Below are 12,644 nucleotides of genomic sequence, written 5' to 3' on the forward strand. Positions count from 1 at the left end.
GCCAAGAAAGCTTGTGGCTTACCAATCACGCTTCATCTTGCATAAACGACATACCTCTTTCGAAACTCCTACCAAATTGATATCCAGAGATAGATGATGTTCGCCGGACTCGGAGAAGGAAATCTCGATAAATTAAATTTTTGTGCGGGTGGAGTGTTTCCCGATAGTCGCCAAATGTTATGATTCCAAAATGATGAACAAGGAGAGTCTTTTGTGAGTAAAAACTCCAATTAATTCCAAATAAAACTCCACCCGTTCATGAAGCGTCTGATCCACGGTCAGCCAATGGTGACAATGACCAACCGTAGAACAGGCGTCCATGCGCGAGTGTCAGCATTTAATTAACAACATGTTATCCAATGCGCGGGCATACATCGCGCGATGCATGCCATAGTATTACAATTACACTACACTCTCACATCACAACTATTTGGTTCAGAGATACCATCGAGAAATTACATGTGGAAAACCTGACGTGGGATAGGGATGAAGTAATTAAATGAAGTCTAGCATTAAAATCTCCCCTTATGCAAATAATTGCAGACTGACCACTAGCACTTACAGATTTCTGGAGTGAAGATATATGTTTGAGTAAGGATAGGAATTAATATTGGGTATGCAAATGAAATCATTTTTATAAAAATTGGTTAAATAGAGTGCTAAACCTCCTTTGTATCTCACTGTTAGATGGTTGGGATCAGCTATCTCAAGGATCTTCTCACTGCCTCCAGCTTTTATATTCACCCAAGTTGCCAGTCCCCTATTGCTCGCCCGGACCTCGATGGTGATGCTGGGTTATAACCACATACAAAACCATCAATGTCAACATCATTCCTTAGCCTGGTCTCCTGGAACATGACTATGTCATACTGACTAACAAAAGAGAGCCAATCCGGACAAAGCAACTTGGAATGTAAACCACCTATATACCAACTCCGGATTTTCAGTGTGTGATTATCCAAATTACCAATTATACTCGAACCAGATATGGCTTGCGGGCTAGTACTGAGCTCAAGTTATTCATTACAGTACCTAGCATACAAAATGGGGTATGCCCTAGTCAGTCTAGCCCATCAAGACCCTCCAGAGTAGCGAACATATTCTCTTGTATAGGATATAAGGGAGGGGCAAAAGCCCTCGCAGGCGATGGTTTGTAAAAATAGCCTAAAGGGAGGCAACAAATGTTAGTATCAGGACCATTATCTTCCTGCCGATTTTTATTTTTTTAATTACATACAATGGATGGTCTTCTAAAGTTAATCACAATACAATCACCTTTGATATTTTTCTCAAAACCTCCAACTCATCCCACCCTCCTTACCATCAATACATTTTACTATGAGCAATACAAAAATGCTTGTGTTTACTAAGCCAGTGGACCCATTTCTTACGCAGTTCCTCCCAGGATTCTTTCTTAGCGGCCTTAAAGGTAGTACACCGGCTAAAACTAAAACATAGGGACAGGCTGCAGATGGAAGATCCAGGGTGGCCATACTTTTCTCAGCCTCACGGGCTGTTGGTGAACTGTCTGGGTCAACACTACTTTGAGGAACTCTGTGCCCCAGTTTGCTGATATTACTGGCGTTACCAATGGCGAGAACCTTCTGTGTGGGCTTGGTGGTAATTATGCTAGTGTTTCCTTTAGGGTTGCGGCCTTTGGGTGGAGCAGATCTCTGTTGGAGGTTCTGGGTGTCAACAATTATGATGGAATGGTCAGTTCTTTGCGTTGCTGTACCACATAATGTGGAAGGCCCATGAGATGCAGTTGATAGATTACCACAGGTTGGACTTTCAGTGACCTTATTAGCATCCAACTTGAAAGGCGGATAAAAATAAGTCTAATTTCCTCTCTACACGCGCTAATCGCTCCCTCAGTGGTTTGAACTTTTCGTCCAAATTACTACTAATTCGACTACACAAGACTTCATATGGAAAAGAGTCAATACTGATTGGAGGACGGTCAGTGGTTGCGGTACTACTCATGGTGTATCATCACTAATATCTCCAGACTGCAAATCCAATAATTGACCCATCTTTATTGTTGAGAAATGTATGCATTTCTGAAGGTAAAGCATTGCATGCTGATAATGTCAAACTCCTGCAGCTTTCTGCCTCGGTCTGCAGGCGATGCGCTTTTGATATATATATATATATATATATATATATTTTTTTTTTCTTTTTTTAACTGCAGCCTGGGGGCACTGTCAATACTTTGAAATGCCGAATAAAAAAAAACCTTTGAGAAAGATTAGTGCTCAATATTCAACTTTAAAACACCGCCATTTCTTTCTAAGCAATAAAAAACAAGCATTTACAATGCAATGGTTTCGCCTTTGGAAAAGTTAGACCTATTGGCATTGTAAATTACAAAATTTGTATTTATGTGTTGGTTTTGAAAACAGATAAATAAATGGCATTGTCATTTACATTGCCATTAGCTTAATCTCTGCAGTCCCTAGCACTCCATAGCACTCCCTAGTCACTCTGCACTCCCTAGTCACTCTGCACTCCCTAGCACTCCCTAGTACTCCCTAGTCACTCTGCACTCCCTAGTCACTCTGCAGTCACTCTGCACTCCCTAGTCACTCTGCACTCCCTAGTCACTCTGCAGTCACTCTGCACTCCCTAGCACTCTGCAGTCACTCTGCACTCCCTAGCACTCTGCAGTCACTCTGCACTCCCTAGCACTCTGCACCGTCTGTAAAGCAGCTAGTGCTCATGTAAAGCGCTTTGATACCTTCGGGTCGAGTTCGCGCTTTAAAAATATCTCCCAAAAGAGGAGTGTAAGCAGTGTTATGAAAGATACACTTCAATAGATTCCCCACCAACTGGTGCTGAAGTTACTAGGCTAAAGCTTTAGAAAGTGTCCATAATAGCACAGCACTTGCTTCTGTACCACCTCGGGAGACAGACATCTTCGCATGGGGGAAAATCAGTTCTACCACATCACTTCCTTGGATATAGGATTAAAGGAGGTGCCCCACTATATGGTACTGGGCCTGATGGCTCATCACAGGGTATTCTAGACTGCTCGACAGGAAGTGAAACAGACAGACATGGGCTTAAACTGGTCACACAGTACGTTCCTTTTACTCTGGCTCCACGTTGCATGTAGCCGCCGTGGTAAAGTGATATCATGTTGAAGATAATCCCCTTTGTGTTACTAATCCTGAAAAGCTTAAGTGTGGAAACGGATTTTCTAGGATGGAAAAAACAGGAGCATGGAGAAATCCTCATTGAGACTTGGCTGCAAGGAGGTCTAAAGACACCAGATAGTGCCTTTGAATGAAAGAATGCTTAAAATGCCACAGAGGACTGATACAACCTCAGACGAATAGTATAGCAGTGATTGTTTATAAAATGAAATGCAAATTTAAGCAATATGCCTGAATCTTAGGTTATTGATTCAGTAATTAATAGGGTTGGGCAAATAAAGTGGAATTAAGTATATTGTGCTTTTTGTCAAAAAGATGGTGATAATCTTGTGTTTTTTGGAAATGGTGTCCTTGTGAGCGTGCAGACTACCTCATAGTCTGTGATACCAATTCATTCATTAAATTGCAGTTTTCTAAACATGGAAAGCTCCCAATGGGTGGCAGAGGACTGTGCACAGGGACAACTTGGAGCAAACAGTGGAAAAAGTAATACATGTAACAAAACATATAATTATCTAAAAAAATAAGTATATAATATGATGATATGAGGCAGTTACTATGAATGACTAAAGTGCTCAGGATGAAATAGACTGCCTATTTCTGACATTACATCATAGAGAAAGAGGTATTTTGTTCTTGGAAATGATACTGAAAGAGAAGGCTTCCTAACACTTTTTAAACATATCTTAGGATCTAACTAACAAATCGTGAGATAGCGGGAGGGGGGCGGGGGGCGACCACACTGATAGCGGGAGGGGGGACGGGCGGGCACACGGACAGCGGGAGGGGGCGGGCGGGCACACGGACAGCGGGAGGGGGGCGAGCAGGCAAGAGGTATCGTAGGATCTAACTAACCTAGGTTTTCACAAATCGTGAGATAGCAGGAGGGGGGGCGGGCGGGCGGGCACACTGATAGCGGGAGGGGGGACGGGCGGGCACTTTTACAAACCAGGGCCCATAGTTATGTTCAGCCCATCCTGCGAGCAGGTATAGTTAGGTTGGTTTTATTACAACTGTGTAAGGTTCCGAGGTTGCCTCACGCTCTTTTGCGACCATTTGTAGAGCTATAACATGAAGCTGCACCTTTGCGAAAGCAGTCCTCTGTTTCACCTTCGTCACACAGCTATGACGTGCCACTCCCCTTAGGGTTGTGATGCTGCTCATTCTGAGGCCAATGCCTACTCCTGGATGCACAGAGTCAACACACCTGAATAAACTATCAAATCTGAAGAGTTTAGTTTGGAATACTTTATGTATAGTTTTTGTAATGCGCTGAAATGACCAATGGGCTCTGCAGAGCACCAGATAGACAAGGAAAAGGAGGGGGGGGACTAGGAACAAGTCTTTGATAGCTAACGTTTGCAGAAGAAGTGGGTCATCAGTTGTTTTCAGATCATCTGCTGGTTGGCTTGTGGCCAAGATGCAATGGAAGATACATCCAAAGGGGGGGGGGGGCTTCGAAGGTGCAGAGATCTGCAATGATCCCATTTCTGTGTCATCGTGAACATTATGGCGTGGTTTTGGAGGCCGACCATAGTCCTCTGGTCTCAATGAAATCATGTAGTTTCTTTCGCTTGCACAATGGTGGCACTGGTCACTTCTGGACACTTTAGTTGAGCTTAAACCAGGGGAGGCCCAGAAGACGTTTCTTAAGTTGTAGCCCTTATTGCTCCAGGAGGACAGAAAAGATTTGTTGTGAGCTCCATTCCTATTGAGACGATGTAGCACAAAACACTTTTGCTGAGCTGCAGTTGCCGTCATGCAGGGGTGGCACAGAGTAATTGTGTTAATCCTTGCTTCCCACTGTGCAAGGGTGATTCTAAACACATTTAATGAGCTGCAAGTCCAATGGTGCACGGGTGAGGAGGGCCAATGTTGTAAGCTTTGCGTCACATTGTGGGGACATTGGACAAGACACATTGTATATCGTAGGATCTAACTAACAAATCGTGAGATAGCGGGGGCGGGCGGGCACACTGATAGCGGGAGGGGGGACGGGCGGGCACACGGACAGCGGGAGGGGGGCGGGCGGGCACACGGACAGCGGGAGGGGGCGGGCGGGCAAACGGACTGCGGGAGGGGGCGGGCAGGCAAGAGGTATTGTAGGATCTAACTAACCTAGGTTTTCACAAATCGTGAGATAGCGAGAGGGGGGGCGGGCGGGCACACTGATAGCGGATGGGGAGACGGGCGGGCACACGGACAGCGGGAGGGGGCGGGCGGGCACACGGACAGCGGGAGAGGGGCGGGCGGGCACACAGACAGCGGGAGGGGGGGCGGGCGGGCATACGGACAGCGGGAGGGGGGCGGGCAGGCAAGAGGTATTAGCCCTTACCTAATATAAGGAGTTCACTGAGGACTGTACAGAACGGACTGCCCTACTGGTACTGCCGAGGATCTCACAAATCACGCATCAGCCGGTGCAGGAAGGCGAGGCGATTCGGGGGCGTGTTTGGCCAGAATGACGTGCACAAAGGGGCCGGATGAGCAGGAAGGCGAGGCGATGGCGAGGCGATTCGGGGGCGTGTTTGGCCAGAATGGCGTGCACAAAGGGGCCGGATGAGCAGGAAGGCGAGGCGATGGCGAGGCGATTCGGGAGCGTGTGTGGCCAGAATGACGTGCACAAAGGGGCCGGATGAGAAAAATTCGCCAGAAATGCCCACGAGTCGCCTCGCAGGATGACGGACGCCTCTGTTTGCCAATGGCTAGCGTCCATTTATGGAGCTATCCAATGGGAAACAGAGGCTGGACGAACATCCATACTGTAACTCAAAAGATTTCGGCCTGGGCGGAGCACTGCGTGCTCTCGCCAGGTCGAAACCCTAAAAATGGGTATAGCTGTTCACAAATAATGGTTGTTTTCTCTTCAGAAATAATTTGGTGAAATACTTGCCCTTGAACTGAGAGACGTGAGAGCCCTGGGTTAGGATCCAGATGGAAACGGTGTGTTTGACAGGGAGTGCGAGTGAGGGACCAAGTGGGTTTGAAATTGAGTAGCGATGAGAAGGATAAGTTTGTAAGAATGAGCGTCTCAGAGAGAATGAGTGCTCGGAAGTGCTAACTTTTTTGAATGGCGGTCTCTGTATTGGCAGGTTCAAAATGGTTAAATGAAATAGTATCACAATCGAGCAAAATTCGTAATAACAAGCTCAAGACGCTAATTGGTAGAGCTCCAAGAAGTTCCATTCACCTGCAGGCTCTGTCTGCATAGGTCCGAGTAACAAAACAGTATAGTATATATACACAGTTGTCAGCGTATTACGCTGTATAGTTTCTATCAGCTCTGTTTGCGTTGCTTATGAAACAGATGTTTTTGTATTAAAAGATATAATTTCAGATAAAACTATTTTGGGCATTTGAATAATTTAATTGCATTATATGCAATGTGTTAGTGTCTATATGGGTTTTTCCATTTTCTTCCTTGAATAGATGTTTTTCTCTTCCTTTTCTCCTGTTTCTAAAGGTCACTTAGTTTAATGGACTTTAAAATACTCTTTGTATCTACTTATTTTGTTTATAGTTTCAGTCCAAATCAGCTAAAACTATGCCAAGTGAACCATGGTTATTTGCTGACATGTCTTGAATATTTGTCAAGCAGCTACATGGGCATCAGTGCACATGTTTACAGAGTACGTTTGCGTTACCAGCCAGATCTGTCGAGATGAGCATTTTGCCCATTCGGTCCCGCTGGACGTTTTAGTTCAAGTCATTTCACAGACCCACTACCCACATTGGGATGTACTGCTTTGGTATCTATTCCCAAGGTGATTATTTTGTGGTTGGAAGTATCCATCAGAAGAACAAGTTACTTATCTTCTGTAAAGCTCTTTCTGGTGTATACCGCAGATTCTTCACAGCCCTCCTACTTGCCCAATCTGTGATATGGTCTCCCATCTAAAAAGATCCCAATTTACGAATCTGCACTTGTTCTTCAATTGGTCTGTAGTCTTTGTGTCACATGGTGCGGGCAGATTAATGAATGGAACTGTCCTCACCATACATGGGCAGTGCTCAGTTCGTCACTTCCGTAGTGAAATAGCATTTATGCAGAGTCATACAGCACCACCTCCCGGTGCCCAGGAGCACTGCTTTTTATCTTCCGTATCCAGTATAGCACTTGGAGAAATTCACAAGGGGAGAAATCTGTGATTAAATGGAGTAACCACCAGAAAGAGAGTAACCAAAGGTAAGTAACATGTTTTCTGCTTCAGAATTGGAATCAATTATTTGTGACAGACATTGGCTTTTTGGTTTCCATAAATCGTTAGGAGAGTTTGGGGATTTATAACCAGGATTGCCATGACATTCACACTGAGGCCAGGCTTTCTGTTTTTTACTCAAGAGTAGGCATGTTCTACCCCAGGACTGCTTCTACTCCTACTGGACTTGCATCTTTAGTCAGTTCCTTGCGCAGATAAGAATCTAAGTATCCCATATGGTCTATTGACGTGAGGTTGTCTTTGATTTTGTGGATTGCTGTCGTGCATGCAGCAGCCATGCTGCTCACAAGCCTTGTTTTTGAACACACCTAGTAAGGTGGTGGGCTCTTTGCCCTCAATAGAAAGGGCATTGGGTCTCCCCATCCATTGGCGTATGGATTATTGGAAAGTAGCTTCCTTCCCAAATATGTAACCACTGAATGTCAGACTGCATTTTTCGAACTTTGACTTGTTGGGGGTCAGTTTTAGCCATTAACAATGGTCTGTGTATCTCCTTTAGTGCATATCCCCCAGTCATTCAGCAGTATATTGACACTGTAAAATAATGTTTCGTACAGGTCGAATTGTTTCCTGATTTGTTCGTGGATGATCATAGGGATTAATGAGATGCCACATCTGAGACGCATGTGTCAATATAACCCCAGATATGCTGAAAGTGTACTGCTTTATTGTGGATATTGATATAATTCCAGTTGATAGTATCCTTTACCTAAATCCAGCTTGGGTAATATTCATGTCTTATTTAGGCAACTGATCAGTGATTTCTTGAGCTCTCCTCTGTAGTGGCTGAACTATCTTGTTGGTGTGGAGCGCAATTTGATTATTGTTGTGCTTTCCCTATTCCTTGAACTGCACAGGTAATTTCTTTATTACTTGGTGATTGCAGAGCAGGTTGAACGTCCTAGCTACCAATCCCATTACCTCTGTAGTTGCATTGCTGAGAGGGCAAGAAGCCTGTAGCTCATAGCACGTGCACTCTCTTCCAGAATGGCACAGTCCATATTTAAGATTTTTGTGCAACTTCCCATACTGGAACACTCTGGTGGTGACTGGTGACAGTTTTTCATGCATCCTTAATATTCAAATGCCAAAATAATATTGCTGCACTATCCAGCAGAAAGGGGCCCTTGTTCACGGCTGCTGTCAGCTTTATTAAGCGGTTTATAGTACCTTATTGTGATGCCATGTTCACTTGTTCCATACGATTGCTCAGGTATTCTCGAGTAATTCAAGGTTACCAGGTGCAGTCTCTTCCACTCTCTAAGAATGTGTCATCTATTGTTTTCTGCCCTTTCATTTCCATTGAACGACTGTAGCAAGCTCTGCTTCTTGTCTGACTCTTTCTGGTGCAGCAAGAGTGGATTTACCGGCCTTTCAGGTATTTGCAAAGTGGTTCCCTCAGTCGTATTTGTAGCGCATGCTCCTTTGGGCTTGATTATGTGTGCCACAGGTATGTATGCAGTATTTACCACACTCTATAAAATCTAGCGGAGCATGGGTCAAAATTGACTGACCTTTTTTCCCTGTTAAATTCTTCAGTTTTGGCCTTTCAAAAAATATCTGGGGGTGCAGACCTTTTCACACCCGCTAATTACCGGGTGCAGAAAACGTCAAACTACTCATAATTGTGATCCCTGCACTAATAAGTGTTTTCACTGGGCTCGTATAAAAATGAGGTATGTGTAATTGAGGCCTTGGTTGCAATACCAACCAAAACAGTAGCAACGTTTCTCGTTTTTGTTGCATCTAGGCGTTTCTCATCCCGCTGCTCATACCCATCTCTCCCAGCTTCCACTCTGGAAAAGTATGCATCTGTCCTCATGTCTGTTGTAGACATTGACTTTATTAAGCCATAATAATTAATTTTGTCAGCGGCAATAGTCTTACAGACGTTTCAAGGTATACTTCATTTATTCCTCTTACTCACATGGTCGTATCTTCTCCCGTTTGCTACATCTGCATAGAAGATGGCCTTATGGATAACTGCCACCGCCATTTTTTAAAATTTCTATTTAACAGTGTGTTATATAGCACAAATTTGACCCGGTATCGGGTATCAGAGCGCTTCAGATAGCACTAGTTGTGTTACATGAGGACATTTCTGGGAAGTTATTTAACTACACTTAGCATTGATATGCAGAATCCTATATAACTTATTTTTATAGAGTCACTGATGAGCACGATTCTGCGAATCATCCCACCTTCAAGTAGATTATATTAACTCATGAATGTTTGTATTGCCTTAGTTTTTAAACATGGCTGACACTATCAACTGGCTTTAACATTAGTGTGGGAGCTCCTAGTAAGTATTGTACCTATCATCCATACTTCTGAGTAGGAAGACGGGCAGTAGCAGCGAGTGTTGGAGCTGCGCGGAATGTCAAGGTGCTGCTTGTTAATACTCTTATCTTTTTCTGAAATTCTTCAAACTTTCCTCTTCTTATATTTATTTCCTATCGCCCACTGGGCTCTAGATTCTTTGAAAATTGAGCAGAGTTGGCTGCATCAGAGACCTCATCTTCAAACATTTTGAATTTAGAGGATTTTAATTATTGGCTGGTAATTTGTTGAGATTTCTCCACTTTTGCATTGGTCTAGATGAACTTTTTACATGCTTCATATGACACAGGCGACGAAATACCAACATATTTAAAATACCATGCTGTACGTGCCGATGACCACCTTCAAGGGTTACAGATTTGCCCCAAGCTCTGCACTGACAATAGTTTGAAATGTCTTACCCCCCTTCTTCTTTTTATGAGAACCATAGAATGTATTTCTTCTCGGAAGTGGAGCACTGGATCCTCAATGGCTTTACGTAATAAGTTAATTTACTCCCATATTGTATTTAGGGATTCTTTGTCATCTAGTATGTATGATCTTTCCTGTTCCGGGATGATCAAGGTGATTGGCTTTTTATCGCCTTTTGATGCCACACTTAAGGCATATGCAAGGTAAATCTCATCTCCTATTAAAACTTCCTTTTGGCAACCGAAGAAGATTAAGGTAAGGGGAACATGAATGGCTCTGCTTTTATAATGATAAAGCAAAACTGAAACATAGAGCAGCCCCCTGTTCCTATAAATCTTTGTGCAAAAACACTTGATTGCAATTTTTTTGCTAAAAATATAAAGCATGAATTACTCCCAAAAATGTTTTTCACATTTTTGCATTATTTATTCTATTTTCAACTAAAGGATGCTCCCCCTATTCTATTAGCTTTTTCTTTAGAGGGAAAGGTTTCAAATTTCAGGATCAAACCGCTACTTCTAATCCCAGTGTTGCACATGGGCAGACCAGGCAGGGATTCATGTCCGAGGATGGTTGTGCCTCATCGTATGCATGGTTTAGAGTTTTTTCTAATTTTCTCAGACTTTGCTTTTGCAGCGGCTTCAATTAGGCTTAGGTGAGGTGCCCATTGGACGTCTGTCCAGTCCTAGTCTCCTAAACGATCTGGAACATATGGTCTTACACTCTTTCAAACAACTTATTAACTCGTCCTTATCTCAGGGTATTTTCCCAGATCCCCTTAAAAAACAAAGTTATTTCCTATTCTAAAATATCTGTATGCTAGTCCCAATCAACACTCTGCATTTTAATTAAAAGTTCGCTGCACATTCATGGGAGTGGTTTTTGCATATGCTCCACTACTAGTTCTCAAATTCCACTAGCAATGTGCCCAGCATTGAACCAGTGATTTAGTTGTCGCAAAGGGTTGTGACCTGCAAACCAACTGTTGCCACTCTCTTCAGCTTCTTACTTGGTGGTTGTCAGTGAGTTGCTGTCCCACAGAGGAAAGTTGTTGACGGCCCTCAAAGTATTTGACTAGTCCTTCTCACTGCTGATGTTTGTTATTGTGCAGAAGAATGGAACCCCACTTCGCCTCATTGATTAATTCAATAGAACACAGTTTAGCATGGGTGGCAGAGCAGTAGCAACATACCACACTCTGTGCAATGTGAACTAAGGACATCCCATACCTTTTTTTCAGGCTCACTACAGTTAGCATTGCACAAGTTCTTCATATATTGGGGTGTGGGCCAGCCACTTGCTCATGCTTGAATGGCTTTCTTATCTTACTCAGCTCTGGGCTCTTTATTGGTAGGCTTTCCTCCCTATTCTTTTTTCCCCTCCCACCCCTGGAAGATGTCTTCTTTACCTTTGCTTTCGATTGGTTGAGTTATATCCTACCTCTGCTGATGTCATGGAACTATTTTTCTTTGATTTTGGTATGGGAGTGGATGTCTTGCTCCTCCTCCTGGGTCCAGAGAGATTCCTTGTGCTCTTTTCCTCTCTCCCCAAATCTTAGCCTCATTTCGCTCTCCCTCTGAATTTCCTGCACCAAGACCTGCTGTGAATCAGTGGTGCATTCACTCTTCAACCTCGGCTGCCTCAATCTTCCTTCTTCTGGCGCACTCTACCCTGGCTTCTTTCTCTCACCCCGCCATCTCCTACAGCCCTGTACTGCTGTCCCACTCTTGCTCCATTCTGGTCACTGCTATTTACCTTTACAAATGCATTTAACATGCACTAGCATTGGCAAAACTAATCATGATGACCAGCCATCTTGAAAGTCAATGTGTTATACTTTTGAAAGTGGCTGCCACGTTGCGTGATGAGATTTGGAGTGATGCAGCATGCCATGAGGTAGAAAGGCAATATGTAACGCATGCCCATCCTGAAAAGAATATTTTCATACTTTCAAGATGTTGCATGGTACGTGATGTGTCCATCATGAGAGGATGAAGGATTTTATGCTTTCTTGGTAGCCGCCACATTGTGTGTCACAAAGTGAACCATGCAGCATGGATGGGATCTGGAAAGCACAACATAAACCCTTCCGAAACGGCCAGTCAGAGTTATTGGCTTTGCCTGTGTGGTGCATTTCAAAGGTATCCGGCAAAGGCAAGAGTGGCAACCAAAATGCTTGGGCAAAATGAGACCAATGGGCTTTGCCCCTGTAAATAACGGCTACAGTTTACAGTTCAAATCTCCCCTCACCCCCCTACACACACACACGCCCCCTCCCATGGCAACACTATGGAAAACTGAGGTACACTACTCAAATGCTAAATAGAGAACATGCTTAATTTCGACAACATATTGATAGCACTGAAAAAGTCTCCCATGTGTACATCATATTTATTAGAGAATCCTCGTTCTTGCAATAGGCACACAGTTGGTGAATACCTTAACTGAACGGCACCCCAATATGGTTATAGAGTTTCAGAATCGATGTCACAGTAAAGCTTTGTGTGAACACAGTGCA

At 43.8% G+C, this 12,644-nt stretch overlaps 1 protein-coding gene across 1 annotated transcript in view; it reads left to right on the top strand.

Moving 5' to 3' along the window:
- PIGF (phosphatidylinositol glycan anchor biosynthesis class F) overlaps positions 1-12,644 on the top strand; it is a 114,719-nt gene that overhangs the window by 97,600 nt on the left and 4,475 nt on the right. The window lies entirely within an intron of this gene.

The sequence above is a fragment of the Lissotriton helveticus genome, chromosome 6 (assembly GCF_964261635.1).
Source record: "Lissotriton helveticus chromosome 6, aLisHel1.1, whole genome shotgun sequence".
NCBI lineage: Eukaryota > Metazoa > Chordata > Amphibia > Caudata > Salamandridae > Lissotriton > Lissotriton helveticus.